This window comes from Tenrec ecaudatus, chromosome 4 (genome assembly GCF_050624435.1).
Source record: "Tenrec ecaudatus isolate mTenEca1 chromosome 4, mTenEca1.hap1, whole genome shotgun sequence".
NCBI lineage: Eukaryota > Metazoa > Chordata > Mammalia > Afrosoricida > Tenrecidae > Tenrec > Tenrec ecaudatus.
In genome coordinates, this window is record NC_134533.1 from 72,491,885 (window position 1) to 72,511,502 (window position 19,618).

Here is a 19,618-nt window from a genome sequence, read left to right on the forward strand (position 1 = left end):
AAGCGAAGCTATCATGTGTTCAAAGCCAACAAGGAATAAGCCAGGGTGCCTCCGTGGAAACCAGCACTGACACTCACAGGGCACGCAGCCCTGGCCACGGCCCAGACGCCCTGGGCTCCACAGCTCAACCTCCACATTCCTTGGCTAGCTTTCTGTCATCGTCCGACTCACAGGGATCCGGGTAGGGTTTCCGAGACTGTACGTCTTTCCGGGAGCAGGCAGTCTCAGCTTTCTCCCCAGGAGCAGCCCAGGGAAAAGGATCAGAGTGTCCCCGGAGACCAGCGAGGGCCCTGGGGGCACTCAGCATCCCTGGAAGGGGCAGGGTTGCCCCGGTCACCACATGGCAGTCCTAAATCAGGAGACGGCCTCCCCCATGTCCACCTCGCTCTCCTGCACCCCACACCTCTGAGGCCCTCCTCAGGATGCACTGGTCAATGACAGCAAGGCCACTCAACCCTGAGTTACCACCCAGTGGGCTGTTCCCTGCTTCACGCACTACAGGTACCCACAGATACGCTGCATGGAAGGTGGGCTCTGCCTGCCTCTGGAGAATCTTCCACCAGAGGAGGTGGTTCTGCTGGCAGCATAGAGAACTTAAGTTAGACACAAACAAGAACTTCCTGGGGAGGGATCAGCAATGGGCATTGCACGGAGAAGCGGCGCCAGATAAAGGTAGCTGTAGTGAAATACAAGCCGCTGTCCCTTTTCTTTAAGCCACTTTACCTTCCAACAGTCCTGGAGAGCTAGTGTTGCTGCTTCATTGTACAGGTGGCCATCGAAGCTGGAAGGCGTTAAGTGACTTGGTCAAGGTTTTCTAAGCTCTGCTTAGACGGGGCAGAGCTGGGGTTCAAAGGAAGGCCACGGAGGGCCAGGGTGCTCCCACACCCACCATGGGCACCCCACTGTTCTTCCTCAGAGGTGCACAGTAGGAGGGACCCAGAGGGCTGGAAGTGAGACAGAACAGGGCTATGTCTCTAGCTGCCCTGCCCCAACCACGCCCTGGAGGTCTATCAGTGCTTCCTACACATTGTGCTCCTGACCCCATCCTTCCCGCTAACCATCCAGCCACTGGTCTGGGCCCTGTCCTAGGTCCTTGGGGCCTAGCAGGATGTCCCTCACCCTGTCTCCCCATCACAGGGCTGGCCTAGAGTCTCTGCCTGCCACCCATGTCCTCTGACAGGCCCAGGCTGCCCAAACCCACATCTGCCTGCCCGGTTGTCATACCCTCCTAGGTTGGCAAGCATGGTCCATTCTGCAGGTTTGAGACTGATGTAGGCCCAGGGCTGCTTCCCAAGTCGCCAGTGGCTGCCCAGTTTTCAGGAGAGCGTGTCAAGTGGCTGCCCGGGGCCAGGAGTGGAGGGCTAGCCCCATCACTGTGTGCTGTGTTCCCCTGACACCAGCCAGCCTGTCCGTGACCCACGTCCACTCCTGAGAGGCCAGTGGTCCTGATGGTGCTGTCAGTCAGTTGCAACCGCTTGGGCAACAGCAGCCAGCACTGCCTGGTCCTGGGTCATCCACAGAGCCGGGGGTATGCTTGATCCTCACTGGGGCCACTACGCCTGCTGGGCCATCTCTGTGACTTGTCTTTGCCACTGACCCTCCACTTGACCAAGCACACTGTCTGCTCCCTCCTGATACCATATCCAAAGTGTGTGAGACAAAGTCTCCCACCATCAAAAAGCCACTGCTGCGGAGCTGGACTTCAAACCCAGGTGCCTGAGACCAGACGCTGAGCACTCTTTCCCACGGTACCGGCTACCCTGCCCTTTGTGAGCCTCCCGCGGGCTCTGGCTTTCTTTGGGCCTCCGCTCCTGGCGGTAGGCCCTCTGGTCATGCCTGCGTGCCAGACACAGACACCTCCTTTCTCCCAAAGGCCCTTTCCGGCCCAATTTGGACTAGCTAGGGCCCCGCCACGGACTCATCTCAAACGAGAGGCATCCCCTGACCTCTCTTCTGATCTCCTGTCTTGCCTGATGCTGATGAGGATGGCTTGTGTCCTGCCCCCCTGCTCCCTTGACCCCCCGCCCTGAGGGCATCCCCCAGGGCAGGGAAAACCTGACGCATGGCCCTCTGGGGCAGCATTTGGGGACCTCTGGTCAGAGGTGGTTCAAACTCACTAGCGGCACGTCAGAGATGCGGCAGGCTGTTCCATGCACGGTACAGCCTTGGGAACCCAACGGGCTGCTGCAGGGTCACCAGGAGGCACTGAATGGCACACTGTAACAAGTCAGACCCCTCCTTCACAGAGACTCCATACCCGGGGGTGGGGGGTTAGCTGACAGGCGTGTGTCGCTCTGGTGGCAAGGCTGCAGAAAACGGTCATAGCCCTGTCACTAGCGCAGTCTAGAGAGAGAGCTAACAGCCCCATCCCTGGCCCTGCTGGCCCATCACACCTTGAATTCCGAACAAGATCGGTGCGCGTGAACAAGACCGCGTGAACAAGACCGCGCGTGAACAAGACCGTGAACAAGATCGGTGCGCGTGAACAAGTCCCTGTCCAAGAATGATGTTTTGTTATACATGTATCTTGATATGTCTCGACGGTGTCCAGGGGTTCAAGCAAGAGTTTGGAATGCTGATTCGTATTTGAATCCTGCTTGGAGTCTATCAGAGGAGCTGTGACCCAGGAGTGGTTGTGTGTTGGGCTGTGTTCCCCGGGGCCGGCAGTTCAGAACCACCAGCAGCTCTGATAGAGAAAGATGGGGCTTTCTACTCCCGTAAACAGTTACCTAGTTTTGGAAACTCACAGGGGCAATTCTACCTTGTCCTATAAGGTCACTATGAGTCGGCATCGACTCGATGACTGCGAGTTTAGTTCTGGAGTCTAATAAACCCGGACAGCTTTCTGGATCGCTGTGTAAGATTGATAAGGAGTGGTCAGTGGAAAGTACATGTCGAGATAGTACGTTTGCAAGCTCTTCTTTGGTGCACTCCCTGGGCTTTTGTACTTGTGGCTCTGTCCGGCTTGTGTCCCCATGTATCTCAGGAAATGATAGCCCATCTGCACGCAATCTGGGATTAATATTGCCACAAGAAATAGGATCAACACCACTGGGAAAACCAGGAGAATTCAAGCACGCACCAAGCAGTCTTTGTCGCTGAAGGATGTTCCATGATCTAGGGGACGAGTCAAAGAGGTTTTCTCCATCTCTGCTCCCCTGGGAGTGCCTCACAGGGCTGGGGGCCCAGCATTTGGGATGACAGAAATGCCTGCCATCACCTGGGTACTTCCTGCTCACCAGGCTTGGCCTCCACACATCTCATCTTCCCAGCACTCCGCTTTACACCCGCTTCAAAGATGAGGACACTGAGGCGCTGAGAGATTAAGGGACCCATGCTAGGGTAGCCAGCTCTATGAAGCGATGGCTCAGGACTTCAGGAGAAAATCTGACTTCAGAGCCGCACAGAAGGCTGCCCAGAAACAGGGGCTGGGGCTGGAGGGAGCTCAGGGCCACACGTGGGGCACAGCGGGACCCCATGGTGAGCACGGGGTGCTGAGCAAAGCAGAGATGGAGGACTGGCCCACTTGGACGGCATTGATCAGCTTCCTCTTCCTTAAGGGTACGCTGGCTTCTTAGAGTACTGTAACAAAATGGCGCAAAGTGTGTGTGTGTGTGTGGAGGGGGGTGAGGGAGTTAAGGTTCATTGTGCCAACCTGGCCAATAAACACATGTAGGGTTAATTGAAGGGTGGAGAGATAAATGGCTCAGTGAGCCTCACCTTTCTAGTTCTCGGGTCTCTTGCTCTCTGATGGTCGGACCAGGCTGCAGCTGCTTTAGCCAGTCCCATGCTTCAGCTGGCAAGGCTCACTTCCTGCGAGACATCCCTGAGAAGCCACATGGACCTACCCCGATGCAGCCCTGGGTGCTGGAGCAGCCGTGTGGAGACCCCTGCCAGCGCTGAGATGCTTACACATCACTGATTCAGCTTTCCTGCTGCAGTTGGTGTCATTGCATGTGTTTTGTGAGATGGAGGAGGACTTAGTAGATCAGTGTCGGACATATGGGCTCATGTTGGACTTATGGCCTTGGACAGCACTGGGTTGGGATGCTTTCTTACACTTGCCCTTTGTATAAAACTCTCTTACATACATATAAGTTTCTGTGGCTTTGTTTCTCTAATGTACTTAGACTAACACAGGGTGCTTAAAATGACAGGGGGTTGTTGTTTCAGGGTTCTGGAGGCTAAATTCCCAATTCAGGCTGTTGGCCTGACCTCTGGCAGGGTCACACTGCCTCTGGGGGAAAAAAAAAGCCAACTCACCGACACTGAGTGGTGGCAACTCAGGGCAACCACACAGGCCTAGCGAAAGAGCCCTCCTCGCCTCCCCTGGGGCAGGCAGCCTCGGCCGTGCCGTGGCTCATAGCTGCAGTGAGGCTGGTTTGGTCTTCATCTCCGCGCGCCTCTGCTGTGGGTGCCTGTCTCTTCGTCAGGGCGGGGCTGCCATGAGTGACAGCGGTGTTTCTAAATCAGATTGGAATAGGATTCTTCGTACTTCCCCAGATGCTCTCATATTAAGTCACAGGTTCTCAATGTGGCCTATCCCCCCACCCCCATTCCAGAAAAAAATCACTCCGTCTCAGCCCTCCTCCCCGTGGCAATAAAGTCTTGTATACTATAGCCATAACCCAAGACCAAGGGTAGGCATCTGTTTGTGCCGCCCACTCTCTGAAGCACTGCGTTCGCTGAAAGCACTTCAAGGGCTCTGTCCGGTGGCGGTCCTGTTCGCAGGCATCGTGAGTTCAGGCCTGCACGTAGCGTTTGGGGGGCAAATGTAAGCGCTGGGGTAACAGCTGATGACCCTGAAACTGCAGGCTGATGGCGGGGCAGACTGCTGTCCCCTGACCCTCTTCTCCACTGGCCACCCGCTGAAAGCCCAGAAGCTGGCTTCTGTGGCTGTGTGGGGTCCGCGCTGCTGGGCGGTTCTCTCAGTGACTGGCGGGAGGAAGAACTCAAGCCAAGGATCTGTTCCTGCAGTGCCTTCTGGGTTGACTTCCTCCCTTTGCCCCTCAGGCTTGGGCAGGAATTAATTGCTCTGAGGTGTCCCTGGGCACGGCACTGGCTGCATCTGGTTTTCCAGGAGCCGTGATGGCGCGGTGGTTACACACTGGGCTGCTACCCACAAGATCGGCAGTTTGAAGCGACCAGCCACCCTGCAGGAGAAAGAGGAGCCTGCCTGCTCCTGTAAAGGATCCCTAGGGAGCAAGCACTCTGCTATGGGCGCACTAGGAGTCAAAATCAACTCCTGGTATACCAAAGCCAAACAAACTCACTGCCATCAAGTCAATGCTGGTGCATAGTGACTCCTCTGTGGGTTTCTGAGTCTGTAACTGCTCATGGGAGTAGAAAGCCCAGGCCCAGTCTTTCTCCCGAGGAGCTGCTAGTGGTTTTGAACTGCTAACCATGTGGAGTGCAGCCCAACATGTTACCACTACAGCAGCAGGGCTCCCAACTCAGTCGAGCGAGGGTGTTTTTGTTTTTTCCCCTGCTGTTTCTCACCCAAGCAGGGAGAGGCAGGGAGACTCAGTGGTAGAATCCTCCCTCATCTTCAGGTTGGATCCCTGGCCATGCACCTCATGCACAACCACTGCCCCTCTGTCAGGAGAGGCCTGCATGCCGCTGGGGTGCTGGACTGGGATTCCAGACTCAGGAGGACGAGCAAGAAAGGGCTGGCAATCCACTCCTTAGACTCAGCCAATGCACTATCCACAAAGATGGAGGTCGGCCAAACAGGTGTACCAGGGGGAGGGACAGTGGGGGTTGGCAGAGGATGCTTGTACACACGTGTATTCACCTTTGCTGTAAGTACATCCGTGAATGAGGTGGAGGCTACAGGGGGTTAAGAAAACCTCTTAGAAAGAACCAGACACTTTTAGGGAGTGAGTCACTGAGCCTGGGGGGATCAGGACTGTGGTCTCCGGAACACCATAGCCAACATGAGGGAGTTCACCAAGACCACATTCTACCTGCTACTTTTTGGCCATGAGCGATGGGGTTCTTCAACGCTTGTGGGCAGCCGTCTAAGGACAACCCCTAGTCTCTCCCTGGCTGGAGGAAAGAAAGTGATAGACAGGGAAGGACACATGAACACAGTTCATCCAGTGGACTGATGACAGGACCACGCAAACGCCAGTCTCCGCAAGCCTGCGGCCAGAAGGCACCTAGCGACCGTTACCAACTGTCCTGCAAGGATATTGAAAGTCCAGGATAGAGCGGGGAATCACAAGAGACTGAGGTCTAGGACTGAACTCTCTGCTGGGCTAGGATCATCAACCGTAGATGACCAACAGGCTCAGGGGGCAGGAGAGGAGGAGAGAGGGAGACGGAGACAGGACCGCACCACAGAGGAGAGCACGGTCATCAGACCACAACGACGACGCAGAACAAAATATGCGTGAATTGCTCGCACGCACTCTGAACCTTCAGCTAGTCACAGTTTAAGGGCTTTTTAAAAATCAGTCACTGGATATGAAAAAATAATAATAATTTATAAATTCCCAAGTGCTCATGAGGGAGGCAGGGAGGGAGGGAAGAAGGGTGGGGTGGGAAGGGAAAAACTGAAGAGCTGATTCTCAAATGCTTTGAGAATGATGACGGCAACTATGTACCAGCGTGCTTGACACAGTGGATGGATGGATGCATTGTGATAAGAGCTGTTTGAGCCCCAATACAATGATATGAAAAATCAAATCACGTCATTGGACACTGTGGGTCGCAACAGTCAGAGGCCCAAGCAACCCCCAGGATGGTTCAGGGCCCACTCTGGGGCAGCCAGCTGGCAGGACGGCCTGGCTTGCAGAGCCCCACCCCCCATGGGCAGAGACACCCTCTGGGACTGGCCTGGGCCGGGCTGGAGCAGGAGAGAGTTGACTCATCAGTGACAGTGGAGCAGCCTGAGGGACCTTGGCGAGGAGGTGGCATGGGCCAGGCGTGGGGGGAGGGGGGAGTAGTAGGGAGCATGGTGCGAGGGAGGGGGCTGGATTCAGCTCTGCCGTGAGTATAATTCCTGACCTTGGTGGTTGACGATACGCTAGGCATTGAGGTTGACTCTCCAAATACCTCACGTGCTTCGCAGAACAGCCCACGGACAGAAACCCCACTTCCGTACCTTACAGAAGAGAAAACAGCTGCTCCCAGGGATGAAGTCATTCACACCTAGGGTCGGACAGCCGGTAGGCAGCAGAGTTGGCCTTCACATGCAAGCTTCCAGCCTGTCCTGGTAACCGCCTTCACACACTTTTTATTGGGCTGACTTCCACAGGGTCAGTTATGGCGAGGGCCTGCACAGAGGCCTCAAATGTCCCCACCGCACCCTCCCCAGAGAGGAAAAAAACAAGCTTGTGACATTCTTCAGTTCTCCCAGGTGGGACAGGGGCCCCAAGCAGGCAGCACAGTTGGGTGTCCAGGTTGGAAAAACAAGCAGCTTCAGACAAAGGGTCATTGTTAAGGAGAGCCTGACACTTTGGCCATTAAAAGAAAACCAAGCTAAACAGAGTGTGCGCTGCTTTTTTGGTGTCCCTCAGAGAGAGGGGGGCAGTGGAGAGGATCCAAATCGAGGTGTGGATGCTCCCCCCCCCCCCACCAGCCCCACATCTCAGACCTCGGAGACCTGGTCCCAGGGGTCAGGCTGACAGGAAGAGCATTTCTTGGGGATTTGGGGTCTCTGTCTAGCGGCTCTGCCATTCATTCTCTCAATGACCTGCCACTGAGCACATGTCAGGCACTCTACCGGTGTTTCCCACACAGGGTCTCTCTGGCTCACCATGCCCCTTCAGAGGGAGATTATCTACAATCCTGTTTTTCTGATGAGGTAACCGAGGATCAGAGAAGACATCCAAGCAGAAAACAGAGGCGTGTTGGAGCACAGGATTATGGGATGCCAAGACCCCAGGCAGGAGGCCACAGGGAGGGCAAGCCACTGAGGACAGGAATAGCCATGGAGGAAGTGGCCCCTCAGCATGGGATCTGGTGGGGTGGATGGGGGTGGGGGTTGCAGAAGGCAGATCCATGACTCTCAGGTTCAGCTTTGAAACCGCCTGGGGAATTGTAAAAAACACCAATGCTCGGTCCCACGCCAGCAATTCTGGATCAGGGCCCAGACAAGACTTTGAAAATTTCCCAAGTGAGTCTACCAAGAGTTGGGGGTCTGTGCCCACTAAAGCTCCTCTCCCCTCTGGGCAGCCTCTACCCACACCTCTTAAGGAGATTAGATTTAATACCTTGCCCCCTGCTGACAGGAGGGGAGAAAACCTGGCAGAATCAAAGAGGGGAGGCCAGGTCCTTCAGGCCCCACAGCCAGCCCCAAGGGGAGGCTCTCTCCAGGGTGAGGGGCTGGAAGGAGTGGAGCTCAGGGTCTTGGCTCCCTCATCAATGGGATTTAAATGGAAAACAAACCAAAACAGCCTCCTGGGTGAGAGGGTGGGTCAGAATCTCCTTGGCATTTCTCTATTTTATTTTATTAAGACTCCACTCAGTGGCAAGCGACACAGCTTGGGAGCACAGAGATAAAAGAATTCAAAGCCAGGCCTGTTTACTCTTTTCTGCAGGAGATCTGGTCCCAGGCCTGGGAAGAGCTGGGGCTCCCACTTCCTCCCCACCTGCCTTCTGGCCTTTCTTGTTGCCCTACCAGAGGGAGTGTCACAGGGTGGGGGGTGGGGCAGCATGGGCTGGTGGGAAGAGGGAGGCCTGTGATGTCAGAGGAGCCTGGGGTCTGCCTAAACTCTACCCCCTCACCAGCTATGTGCCCTTGAGACAGGGACCTTCTCTCTCTGAGGTCATTTATCGCGCTGACCTTGCAGTAGTGCGGGCAGGGTCCAGGAACACTGACCAGCTCAACTGCAGGAACACCATCTCCAGGAAGCCTTCCCAGAAGCCTCAGCCCTGCCCCAGCACCGGGCAAATCCAGTATCTGGCCTTCCTTGTTTCTTGCTGGGTAATCCTCACTTCTCCATCCAAGCTTCCTTAGCAGGCTGCTTATTCCTTAATTCCACAGAGCAGCTGCCCTTTGCTGGGATTCCTTCCACGGTCCTTTCCGGTGGCCTGCTCTTCCACAGACTCTCACCGGGTGTTGCCAATATCTACCAATAATAACAGTGCCCCGTCACTGAGCACTTAAGTCCATGCTGCGTGTTTTTCCTGACCCCTTGACATGGGTTAACGCATGTCATCCACACAACCACCCCATGAGGCAGGTGCTGTAATTCTCTCCATGTTACAGGGAGGGGAAATGGAAGCCCGGGAAGGTCCATCACTTAGCCGGTCACCCAGCGAGGTTTCAACTCGAGCCCAGCATGCTCTTCAGCATTCTCCCATGCCTTCCCTACCCCACCCCCCACTGGCGGGGCAGCCCTCCAGCCAGAGAACTTACTTCTCACAAAAGCTTAAGTCTGTGTGTTCATGTGCGCAAATGTCAGTTTCCCTCACAGAGACCCACAGCTTCAGATGTGGGCATGTGTGTGTGTCAGAGAGAAAGACAGACAGAGAGATCATGGACACTGCTTTGCTTTAAGGAAGGGCACTGACTGGACTCCAGGCAACCCCTCCCACAGGACTGCTTCAGTCCTACTGCTCAGGCCTCGGAAGCCCTGTCCCCGGACATCCCCATCCTGCTTCCTGCCCAAACTCTCTTGAGGCCAACTGCTCACCCACCGCTGCTTGCAGCACCTCTGCCAATCCCACCTGCCATACAGGCAGCCACGGGAAGTCCTCCCTGCAGTCCGGCATGCCCTGTGCTGGACCCTTTAATCAGCTTCTGAGTCAACTCCATTGACAAGGACAGGGAGGGGACGGGCAAGGGGGCTCATGATGACGGAGTGTCTGCCTGTGGGCCGGGCCGGGCGGCCCCTTCCTGCCAGCTCATTTACCCTCAGAGCCCTGTTATTACCTGCCCACTTAACAGAGGAGGAGACAAGCACAAAGGCTGAGTAACTTACTTGCCCTGGGACCTGCTGGGAATGCCTCTACCGGCCTGGCTGCTCCTCTGGGATGGGGCACCACTGGGCACCCTGTGGAGGAGGAAATGTGTGTGTGTGTGTGGGGGGGGGGTCCAGCCCCAAGCCCCAGACTGCCATCGGTGGGTGGAGGGCACTCTGGATGAACAGGGGAGGAGGGTTCCATTCTGCCTGTTTAAGAGAGGTCCTGGAAGCTTCCAGATGGTGGTATCTTCCGGCCTGGTGGGCTCCTCACTGCTCCCTCTCACAACCACAGCAACAAGAAAAAGGGCCAGGCTTGGCCTACAAAGCACCATGCCCAATGGGCTCTGGCCACGGCCTAGAGAGGCTGCACCGGGAGGAGAAGCTGGCTCCCCTGCCAGCCGCCCAGCCAATGACCCCACTGTGGCCAGGCCAGCCTGCCTGCCTCTAGCCCTGCCAAGCTGGCCCGGCCCAGCCAGCTCTCAATCACAGGGGCGTCTATGCCCAGCTAATGATCATGCTGCCTGCAGCCCAGGCCACCACCCTCCTTTGGGGTGAGGCCGCAGCTAGCCGCAGAGCCTGGTGGCCCAGACAGAGGCCTGGCCAAAAACCTCAACCACCCATCCTACCACATCCTCTGCCCCTGGTGCTGTGGTCACCTCTCCTCCTTCCAGGGTCATAAAGGACACTGCAGAAAGCTAGAGCTATGGGGGCCTTGGCCACTGACCCACTGCAGACACGAGGCAACAGGACCAACTAGGGGGCTGAGCTCCCCAGAGGCACACAGCCAGGCAGGACAGAGCTGAGGCTGGAGCTCAGGGCCCAGGATCCCAGCCTGCTTTCCTGGGCCCCACAACCTTGGCTTTGAGAAGAAGCCTCCTTATCAGGCTATTACACATGAAGTGCCCTCTCTGGGCAGCTGGACAGAGCCGAGGAGACAGGACTTTGCCTATCAGCAGTCTAAGCAGGAGGCAGCCCCAGAAGGGAGATTTCTAATTCAGACAGGCACGAGCTGGATGTACCTGCTCCCACTGTGGCGCCATGCCATCTGAGCAAGACACTGTACCCCTCTGAGCCCCAATTTCTAGGGGAATTAACAGTAGCTCCCTCCCAGGGTCACCAACAGAAATGTCTCAGCCCAGGGCTTTTCCCAGTGTCTGACCAATAGAAAATGTACGCAAGCACATCACCCCAAAGCCAAACGCCCGGCCATAGAGTCAATGCTGTCTCAGAACAGCCTACCAGAGTAGATCCCAGACGGCAACGCTCTACGAAGTGGGAAGCCCTGTCTTCTCTCTTGGAGCAGTTAGTGGTTTCGAACTGCTGGCCTTGCAGTCCAATTCGTACTCTCTACACCCCCCTCCCCGGGTTCCTCTCAATGCACATTAGCTATTGTGAATACCACGACAGTCTCAGTCCACCACGACCCGGACATGCTTTATAAATTGCTGTCTGCTGTGATTGTCGTTAGATGCCATTGAGTTGGTGGGTGTTGGGGATGGTCACCCTCATCTGGGCCTTACCAGGTGGGGAGCAGAGAAGAGGCAGGCTGCTATTTCGGATGAGGTGCAGGGACGCGGCCCACGTGTTGTGTTTGAGGAACTAAGGTGAGCAAGGCCACGGATGCCAGGCACCTGCCAACCAGGGTTCTAATGGGGGCTCCGAGGTGAGGTCTGAAGTTCAAGGAGATCTACCCTCTGCTCACCCCTCCACTTCGCCACCCCCCACCTCCGACTCCTGAAGCCCAGTATCACAGCTCCAAGTTCTCCCCACCATCCAATACCCCACACTGGTCCGCCCCATGGTTCTTGTTCACAACTGAGCACCCCACCCTCCCCTGAGGACTTAACTTCTCTCCAGGGCAGCAGTTCTTAACCCTTTAGGGGTCAAATGACCTTTTCACGGGGGTCATCCAATTCATAACAGTAGCAAAATGATAGTAATGAAGGATCAATGAAAATAACTTTATGGTTGGGGGTCACCACAACACGAGGAACTGTGTGAAAGGGTTGTGGTGTTAGGAAGGTGGAGAACCACTGCTCCAGGGGTTACACCTAACAACCCAGGCCTAGGGGCTCCTCTGCCAGAGAAGGGACTGGAGCTCCAGGTGCCCCGCCCACATGGCACAGCCTGGACACAGCCCTGAGACCCGATGGCAGGACTCCAGTTGGTTCTCCAGGCAGGCTGCCTCGAGCTCCGGCCCAGAGCCCTCCTCTCTGACAAAGCCTTCCCCCTTTCTGCCAGTTTGCAGGGCCTCTCCCCACCCCACCCCACTCTTAGTCCCTTTCCACACCCATTTGGAATTTCTGAAGCCCACAGCTGAGCCGGTTCCCAATTGTTTCCTAAAGCAGGGGGTGGGGGTATCCCATCTGGAAAGTCAGAGTGGATCATAGGTGTGTCCGTGTCCCCCGTGCCCCCCTATATTCCGACTTGACTCGTGGGACACAGCTTGGAACTTCCCGCCTCCTCTGGTGGGATTCAGAAGCTCGGTTGAGCCCAGAGCCCTTTCTGAGGGCTGCCTACTGCAGCACAGCTCGGGGAGCAATAAATTATTCACTGTACCTTTGTGCGGAGGGAAGCCAGACAATGGGCCAGAGGGAATGGACACCAGCAGCCCGAGAAAGCCAATAGTCTGGGGGTGAAGTCGGACCCAACGGCTCCTGTCCTGGTCCCCTAGAAATCCTCTGGGGCTGCGGAGGGGCTCTGGCATGGGGGTCTGGCCCACAGGAGTCTGAGCTGGGCCCGTCTGTGTCTCAGGCCGCAGCACAGCACCCTGTCATCTAATCCGAGGCAAGGCTGGAGCCCTTCTCAGGTGTGTGTTTAAAAGAATGTCCCGGTCAGAAGTCAAGCTCCACTGTCCTCGTTAGGGAAACAAGCGGATACTTGGTCAGTCCCTGTCTTTTTAAAAGTTTTGTAACTCGTTTAATCTTCCCAAGCACCCTGGACAGGAAGTGTGGTTTTCCAGAAGAGATGCTACGGGTTGGAGCTCAGAGACGTGAAGGGATTTGCCCAGGGTCTCGCTCAGTCTGCTGGAGGCATAGCAGACACCTGCCGCCGCCTGGTCAGCCTGACTGACCCTGGGCCACCTCTCACCAGTTATTGAGCTCCCAGGTTGCAACTGGGACCCAGGGGTTACATTGCTTTTACAGTTGGGCACCCATAGGTCACCTGGTATACAGCCAATACCCAGTCAGTTCCTGGCACAAACACAAGGGCCCTGACCAGGTCGTTTCTGAGCCTTGGTTTCCCACACAGGCCATTAGTAACAAGCCCAATCCTGGCAAAACCAACCAAGTCCTTCTTAAGCACTGGACAGCCTGCAGGACGTGAGCACCCCACTACCTCAGAAGGGGTTACACACGGCACCCCTGACCCCATTTTACAGGTGAGGCTCAGGGCCAGGGCCTCATCCCTGCTCTGCCTGCTGCCAGTTCCAGGCTCTTTTCCGGCACACCATGAAATGAGATCACAGGTATGAACTGATTTCATCAAAGAGGAGCTTTGTTCACCTGCAAGGATTTGTCTAAGGATTTGGACCCCCACGAGAGAAGGGGGAGTTCCCACAGCCCCATAGTCACCTTCTCCTCCAGGCTTCCCCAAGTCCTCCACTCCCTGCGGCCTGAGCATCCAGCTTCCCCCTCCCCCTCCCCTGGGGGTTTCCAAGGTAGTTTCCCTGAGACTGGAGGAAGCTGGGCAGAGTAGAGATTAACCAGTTCTACCCAAGGCCACTTTCCTCCTCTCCCTGCCCCTCCAGAACAAGAGCCCAAGGAGGAGTTGCCACCATGGACTCCTTCACAATGCCCCTTGCCCAGCACCCTGGGAACCCAGACACCTGGAGCTGTGCCTGAGTCCTGACAGCTGCCACCCCCTCCCCCAGGAGACCTTGAGCCAGCCTGTACCCTCCTGGGCCAGAGATACCTCTGCAGGCTCTCCTGCTCAGGGAGACAGAGCTGGGACCTTTAGTCTGGCCTGCTGGTCTATCTCTGCCCCCAGCGCAGACCACCCTGACTCTCACCACAGCCTCACCTCAGGGTGAGGGAAAACCCCAGCCACCCAGAAAAACACTAACTGGGAAGGTGAAGGGGAGACTTGAAGAGTGTTTGGGAAGGTTTGCTCAAGTCCACTTCTGGCTCACCTTGGGACCTAGAGCAGCTGGCACCCCCTTTCTGGACCTCAGTGTCCCAGTTAGTAAGAGGAAGGTGCAGAACTGTGTGAGTGCCCACTGGTCACACACCCCACCCCAGCTGTGAGAGGCTCTGCCTGGAAGACCTCACTCAGTGAGAGCTCTCCAACAGCGAAACAGCATCGCAGACCTCCAGGGTCTTATCAAAGAGCTGGTGTCGGATACACCCAGAGCTGGGCTCCACCCAGGGCCCTGGGAGGGGGGCGCTCTTCCATTCCCGGGTCCACAGGGAGGGAGGTTACTGGTTTGGTAGACTTCTTGTCTTTGCCTTCAACTCGTGGCCACCTTTCCGAAGAGGTGACAGGCCAGGGCGTGGGAAGGAAAGAGATGGAAAGACCCTCTCCCAGACTCAGCTCTTGGCTGTTCCAATGGCTTGTGGACACACACACACACACACACACACACACACACACACACACACACACACACACACCTCCTGCCCGACTGTGTCTCCTGGGTCTCACTCGACAGTGAAAAGAGCAGGGTCACTCAGTTGGCCGAGCCTCAGTTTCCCTCTGTAAGGGCCCATCAACCATACCGAATGCCTCAGAGCGGTCATGCATGCATGCGCCTCAGCCAGGGAACCGCTTGAGCAAGGGAGGGGCGCGGACCACCAACACAATGAGTGCCGGTTCTTCCCGTCTCCCTCCCACCCGCAGCCGCCCCTGCGCGGCCCCGTGGGGCTGGGGGCCGCCCTGGCCGGGCATCCTGGCTCTCTCACCTGCAGCTCTCTGATCTCGCCGCCGCCGGGGCAGGGGGTCCGCGCTGGCTCGCGGGCTGAGCGCCTCGCGGGGGCGGAAGGAAGGTGGTAGCAACACCACCCCGGCCTGGTTCAGTTCGACTGTCCTGACCGGCTGCAAGCCCTCGCGGGGCGCTGGAGTCGGGCCGGGGCTAGCCGGGCGCTGCTCACGCGGTCCCCAGTCCGACGCTCCCGTCCCAGGCAGCCGAAGGTCTGCGGCTCGGGCGCGTCCTGCCGCCTCTGCACCAGGTGGAGGCTCTGGGAGCGCCCGGCGTGAACTCCGGGCCGGAGGGCGAGGGACGAGCCAGCACCGACGGGCCGGACGGTGGGGTTCGGGGCGCCCCGGCGCGGAGATCGGAGCTGGGGCAGGCCGGGCAGCCGGGCAGCGCACCGGCAGGGACCGCGGAGGTCCGAGCTCCGCGCGGAAGTCTTCTCCCGTCCGGACTCTCCTGGATCTGCAAAACAGGGTGGACCTCGGCGCGGCGGCTGCTCCGGGGCTCCAGGCCGCCGCTCCACTTCCTCCTCGTCCCCGGCTCGCCGCTCGCCGCTCGCCGCTCGCTCAGCCCCGCGCCGCCGCCGCCGCTGTCATCCCCGCCGTCCACCCCCACCGGAGCTGCAGCCCGAGCCGGATCAGCGCCGAGCGCCGCCCAGCGCCCGAGCGCCGGCGCACGCGGCCCCGCCCGGACGGGGCGGAGTCAACGTGGGTCCCGCCTCCGGGGCAGGGAAAGGGGGCGGGGCTGACTCCAGTTCCCCCTCCCCGGCCCCGCGCCATCGAGGCGCCGGAGCCAATCAGAGAGCAGGAAAAGAGCGGAGCTCAGCGGAACGGGTCCTCTACCTCGGAGAGGGCGGGGCAGACGGCCGAGAGGTGCGGCAGGAGAGAGGACAATGGAGGGGGGGGCGTTCTTCCAGAGGGGAGGATTGACCGGAACCTGGAACCCTGAGGGAGTGAGAGGGAAAGAGAACTTCTGGGAGACGTTTGGGACGAGAGGGGAAGGCGGGGTCCAGGCGGGGCTCCCCACAGGGGGGATTCAGCAGTAATGGAGCCCCTTAGGAGGGTGGGCCCCCTGAGGGTGATAGGGACGCCGACCGCACTGTACTTTCCCTCCCCAGTTTCTAGACCCAACGCCCAGAGGTGAGTGTTGGGTGCTGGCAAACACCCCGATTTCAGTAAGTAATCAGGTGAAAATTGAGGAAAGCGTCCCTCGATTCAAAATGAGCCCGGATGGCGCAGAGGGTTAAGTGTCGCGCTGCTAACCAGAACTACAAAGAGACCGCTGTACTGGGCCCCATAGTGTGACTGTGCGGAAGGTCTGGAAGTACTTTCCTGACCTAGTAGCCACCCACGGGGAGGACCAATACTACCTGTTTTTAAATATGAAGCCCAGCAGAGATGTCTGAGTAAAGACACCTTGAGAAAGACACCTTGAGGCACTTCCCCAGCACTGCCATGGAGACCAGGGCTCTGTCTGGTTTATCTTTGGTCCCTAGAGCCCTCCGTGTCAGCTCAGAGCCTGCGCTAGAGGGGCTTGGTGTGGGTGAGTGCTGAATGGGCTTGGGGGGCTACATGAAAGCCATTAAGGAGGAGCCCCCCCCCCTCGCAGTGGCATGACAGGCTTTGATGGGTTGAGCAGGGATCTGAGCTTTTGTGTGGCAGGGAGCTGAAGAGTTGATCCAGGAAGTTTCCTCCTGGCACCAGTCTCCGTGCTTAGGGTACACAGAACTCAACCGAATGGGAGATGGAAGTGTGTGAAGCAACAACTCCTGGGTTTCTACGCACTTTGGAAGTGTACCTGCATAGATACCTCCTACCCACAGTGTTGGAAGTACTGTGCCCTTGGAATGACTAGCTATGTTTCCAGTGCCTTTGCCTTATTCCCCAGGCCATGTTTTACTTTTCTGTTCCTATGGGCTTTTGTTTTGATGTCTACGTTTGCTTGTTTTCATTTGCTTGTTGTCTTTTGTTGTCTGATAATTGGCTGGTTGCTGTTGTTGGGGTAGTCTTCCGGGGTTTTGAATTTGTCATAATACAGCCGCCAAGATCAACCTGAGTCATGCATATCCCAGGGATGAGCAGATGGTTTCTGGGCCCCCACTGAACTCTAGCCCCAATCCAAAAACAGTTTGTTCTGATAACAGGGCCCTGCTCCATACTCACCTTCATGAAATGTTACTGAAGATCAGGGTGTGACAGCAAAGTGTGGTGAATAAAGCAGATGGTGCTCGGCTATCAATCCAAATAGTGCCACGGGTCTCAAAGGCTTGTATTCAAACAGCCATCTAAGCAAGGAGTCACCTAAGTCCACATGGAAGAAGCACACCAGCTTGTGCAAGCCAAGACGACAGTAACAATTCACAGATGATGAGGGGAAAGTATCACAGCCTAAATTTGCAAACACCCCATTTGTGGAAGGCTGTGGAGGACAGTGGGAGGCCACAACCCATCTGCAGAGCATCCAGTCAGATTAAGCTGTTGGCGGATCTCCTCTAGCCACAAGCAAGGGTCTCAAACAGCTTTACTATCAGAGATCATTGTAACCATGGTTACAGCAGTAGAACTTGGTAGGGGTCAATTGACCTGCCGCTTAACCCAACCTAAAGTTGATCTAAGTGCAAGTATTTCTTGCTTGCTCCATGACAAAAATTTCCTCCCTGGCCTTTTAAATACTGATGGTGGTCTTTTCTTCCTTACTCAGCATTTGTATTTTTATCTTTGTATTGTTATTGTTTTACCCTTACCACTTAATTTTGTTTCTGTTTCTGTTGGGTTCTCCAGTTTGTGAAGTGCAGAGGGAGTAGATGCATAGAGATAACAATGAATGCCAAGGTTTATAGGGGAGGTGGGGGTGGGAGATAGGGAGGGGGAGGGAGTTGGGGGAGCAAAGTCTGTGGGAGGGGGGATGGAGCACTAGAACTGATAGTGACTACACAACTCATTTTAAAAGCTGTTGAGCCATGAAAAGAATATATATTAAAAAATGGTTGGGATACTGATTGTACAATTCTTCTGGATATGACTGAACTGTTGAGTTATATGATATGTGGATTATGTGCCAATAAAACTGAAAACAAAAAAGGAAAGGAGGCGCCACAATGCAGCTTCTCATATACCAACTTTATTTACTTTTCCGTGAGCAATTAATTTTATTGTGGTGGTGTTGAAAATATACACAGCAAAACATACATCAACTCAATAGTGTCTATGTGTCTTTGAGTACCATGTGTTATAGTCAATTAATATGGCACCTAAGTGCTAGGTCAGTGGTTTGAAGCTACCAGCCGCTACATAAGAGCAACTCCCGTGAAGAGTTCCCCAGTCTCTGAAACCCACGAAGGCACTTCTACCTGCCCTGTCGGGTCACCATGAGGCAGAGTGGACTTGATGGCAGTGAGTTTAGATTTTGGTTCATTCGTAGAGCAGACCCACTACTGGCCTGTTGATTTTGAACCTATTATGACCCTACAGGACAGCGTAGAACTGGTCCACAGAGCTTCAGAGGTTGTAAATCTTTACCAAAGCCTCATCTTGCTCCTGAGGATCAGCTGGTGGGTTTAGAACCGCCAAACTTTTGGGTAGCAGCCCAACGATTTACCCACTGTGCCACCAGGGATCCGCCCCCCTACCTTAGACAGTAAGTACCCCATTTCCCTGAAGGGGACACTGAAGCAGAGGCGGAGGGATGCTCCCCAGACCACACAGGTGGCACAGAACTCTGCCATCAAGTCAATTCCGACTCACGGTGACCCTATAGGACAGAGTAGAACTGGCCCTACGGATTTCTGAGACTATAAATCGTTACAGGAACAGAAATCCTCATCTCTCTCCCCTGGGATGGCTGGAGGGTTCAAACCACAGAGCTTTTGAACGGCTGACCCTGCTATTAGATATGAGTGCCTCAGTGAGCGCCTTTCTGCACATTTAGCGCTCCTGAACTCTAGGGGGACGCTGGGTGGCTTTGAAGGGGTTACTCAGCCTCTCTGAGCCTCACATCTCCCTCTAACAGGGGAATTGAGACATTGCTTCCTAGGGAAGGGGCCCACAGCAAGGTCAGCAGGTCAAAAACCACCAGCCACTCCATGGGAGGAAGATGAGGTCTTCTACTCTTGCAGTCGGTCTTGGAAACCCCAAGGGGCAGTTCTGCCCTGTCCTATAGGGCTCACTGAGTGGGAACCACCTTGATGGCAGTGAGTTTGTTTGTTTGTTTGTTTGTTTTGTTTTACTAGGGAGACAGCTGAGGGACCCAGCAAGCACCAGGGCTTCAGAGGCTAGAAGGAAGGGCATTTCCAACAAAATTTGAAACAACTGCTGAAAGTCTGAAAGAACAGCTTTGGGGACCCCTGGTCTATTCTGGGAGGCTTAAGAGAGGTCTCCTTGGGGCCTAACAGGAAAACTGGAGCCAGACATAGGGGTTCACCAGGTTAGGAGGGGGCTTCAGATGGACAGCACTCTGAGAGATCGGCCTGGACAGAGTCCTGGAGGTGACAGCATCATTCTTCTGAGTGACCCAGAAAAGCTCATGGTGGCTGAAGCTCTCAGCAGAATCAACGGAGAGAGGAATCTGAACAGGCAGTGGGGCCAGGTAGGAAGGAGCTTGAATGGGGAAGTCTACTGATCTTGCTTATGATGCTGAGCCCAGCAGGGTTATGGTGAGGCTGTAGGACAGAGGAGAACTGGGGAGCTCAGAGTTTGTGTTCACTGATTGTCCAAGGGGTTCTAAGTCCTCTGAGGTTTCTAAGCCAGCGGATGGGAAAGACAGGTGGCTGGGAAGCCAGGTAGCGTGAAAACAT

At 55.9% G+C, this 19,618-nt stretch overlaps 1 protein-coding gene across 1 annotated transcript in view; it reads right to left on the reverse strand.

The window, feature by feature from the left end:
* Positions 1 to 15,436, reverse strand: part of GDPD5 (glycerophosphodiester phosphodiesterase domain containing 5) — a 95,592-nt gene extending 80,156 nt beyond the window's left edge. Inside the window, exon 1 of the mRNA XM_075546286.1 lies at positions 14,816 to 15,436. The gene's annotated coding sequence lies outside the window, so the exon portion shown is untranslated. The remainder of the gene's footprint in view (positions 1 to 14,815) is intronic.
* Positions 15,437 to 19,618: the final 4,182 nt, after the last annotated feature.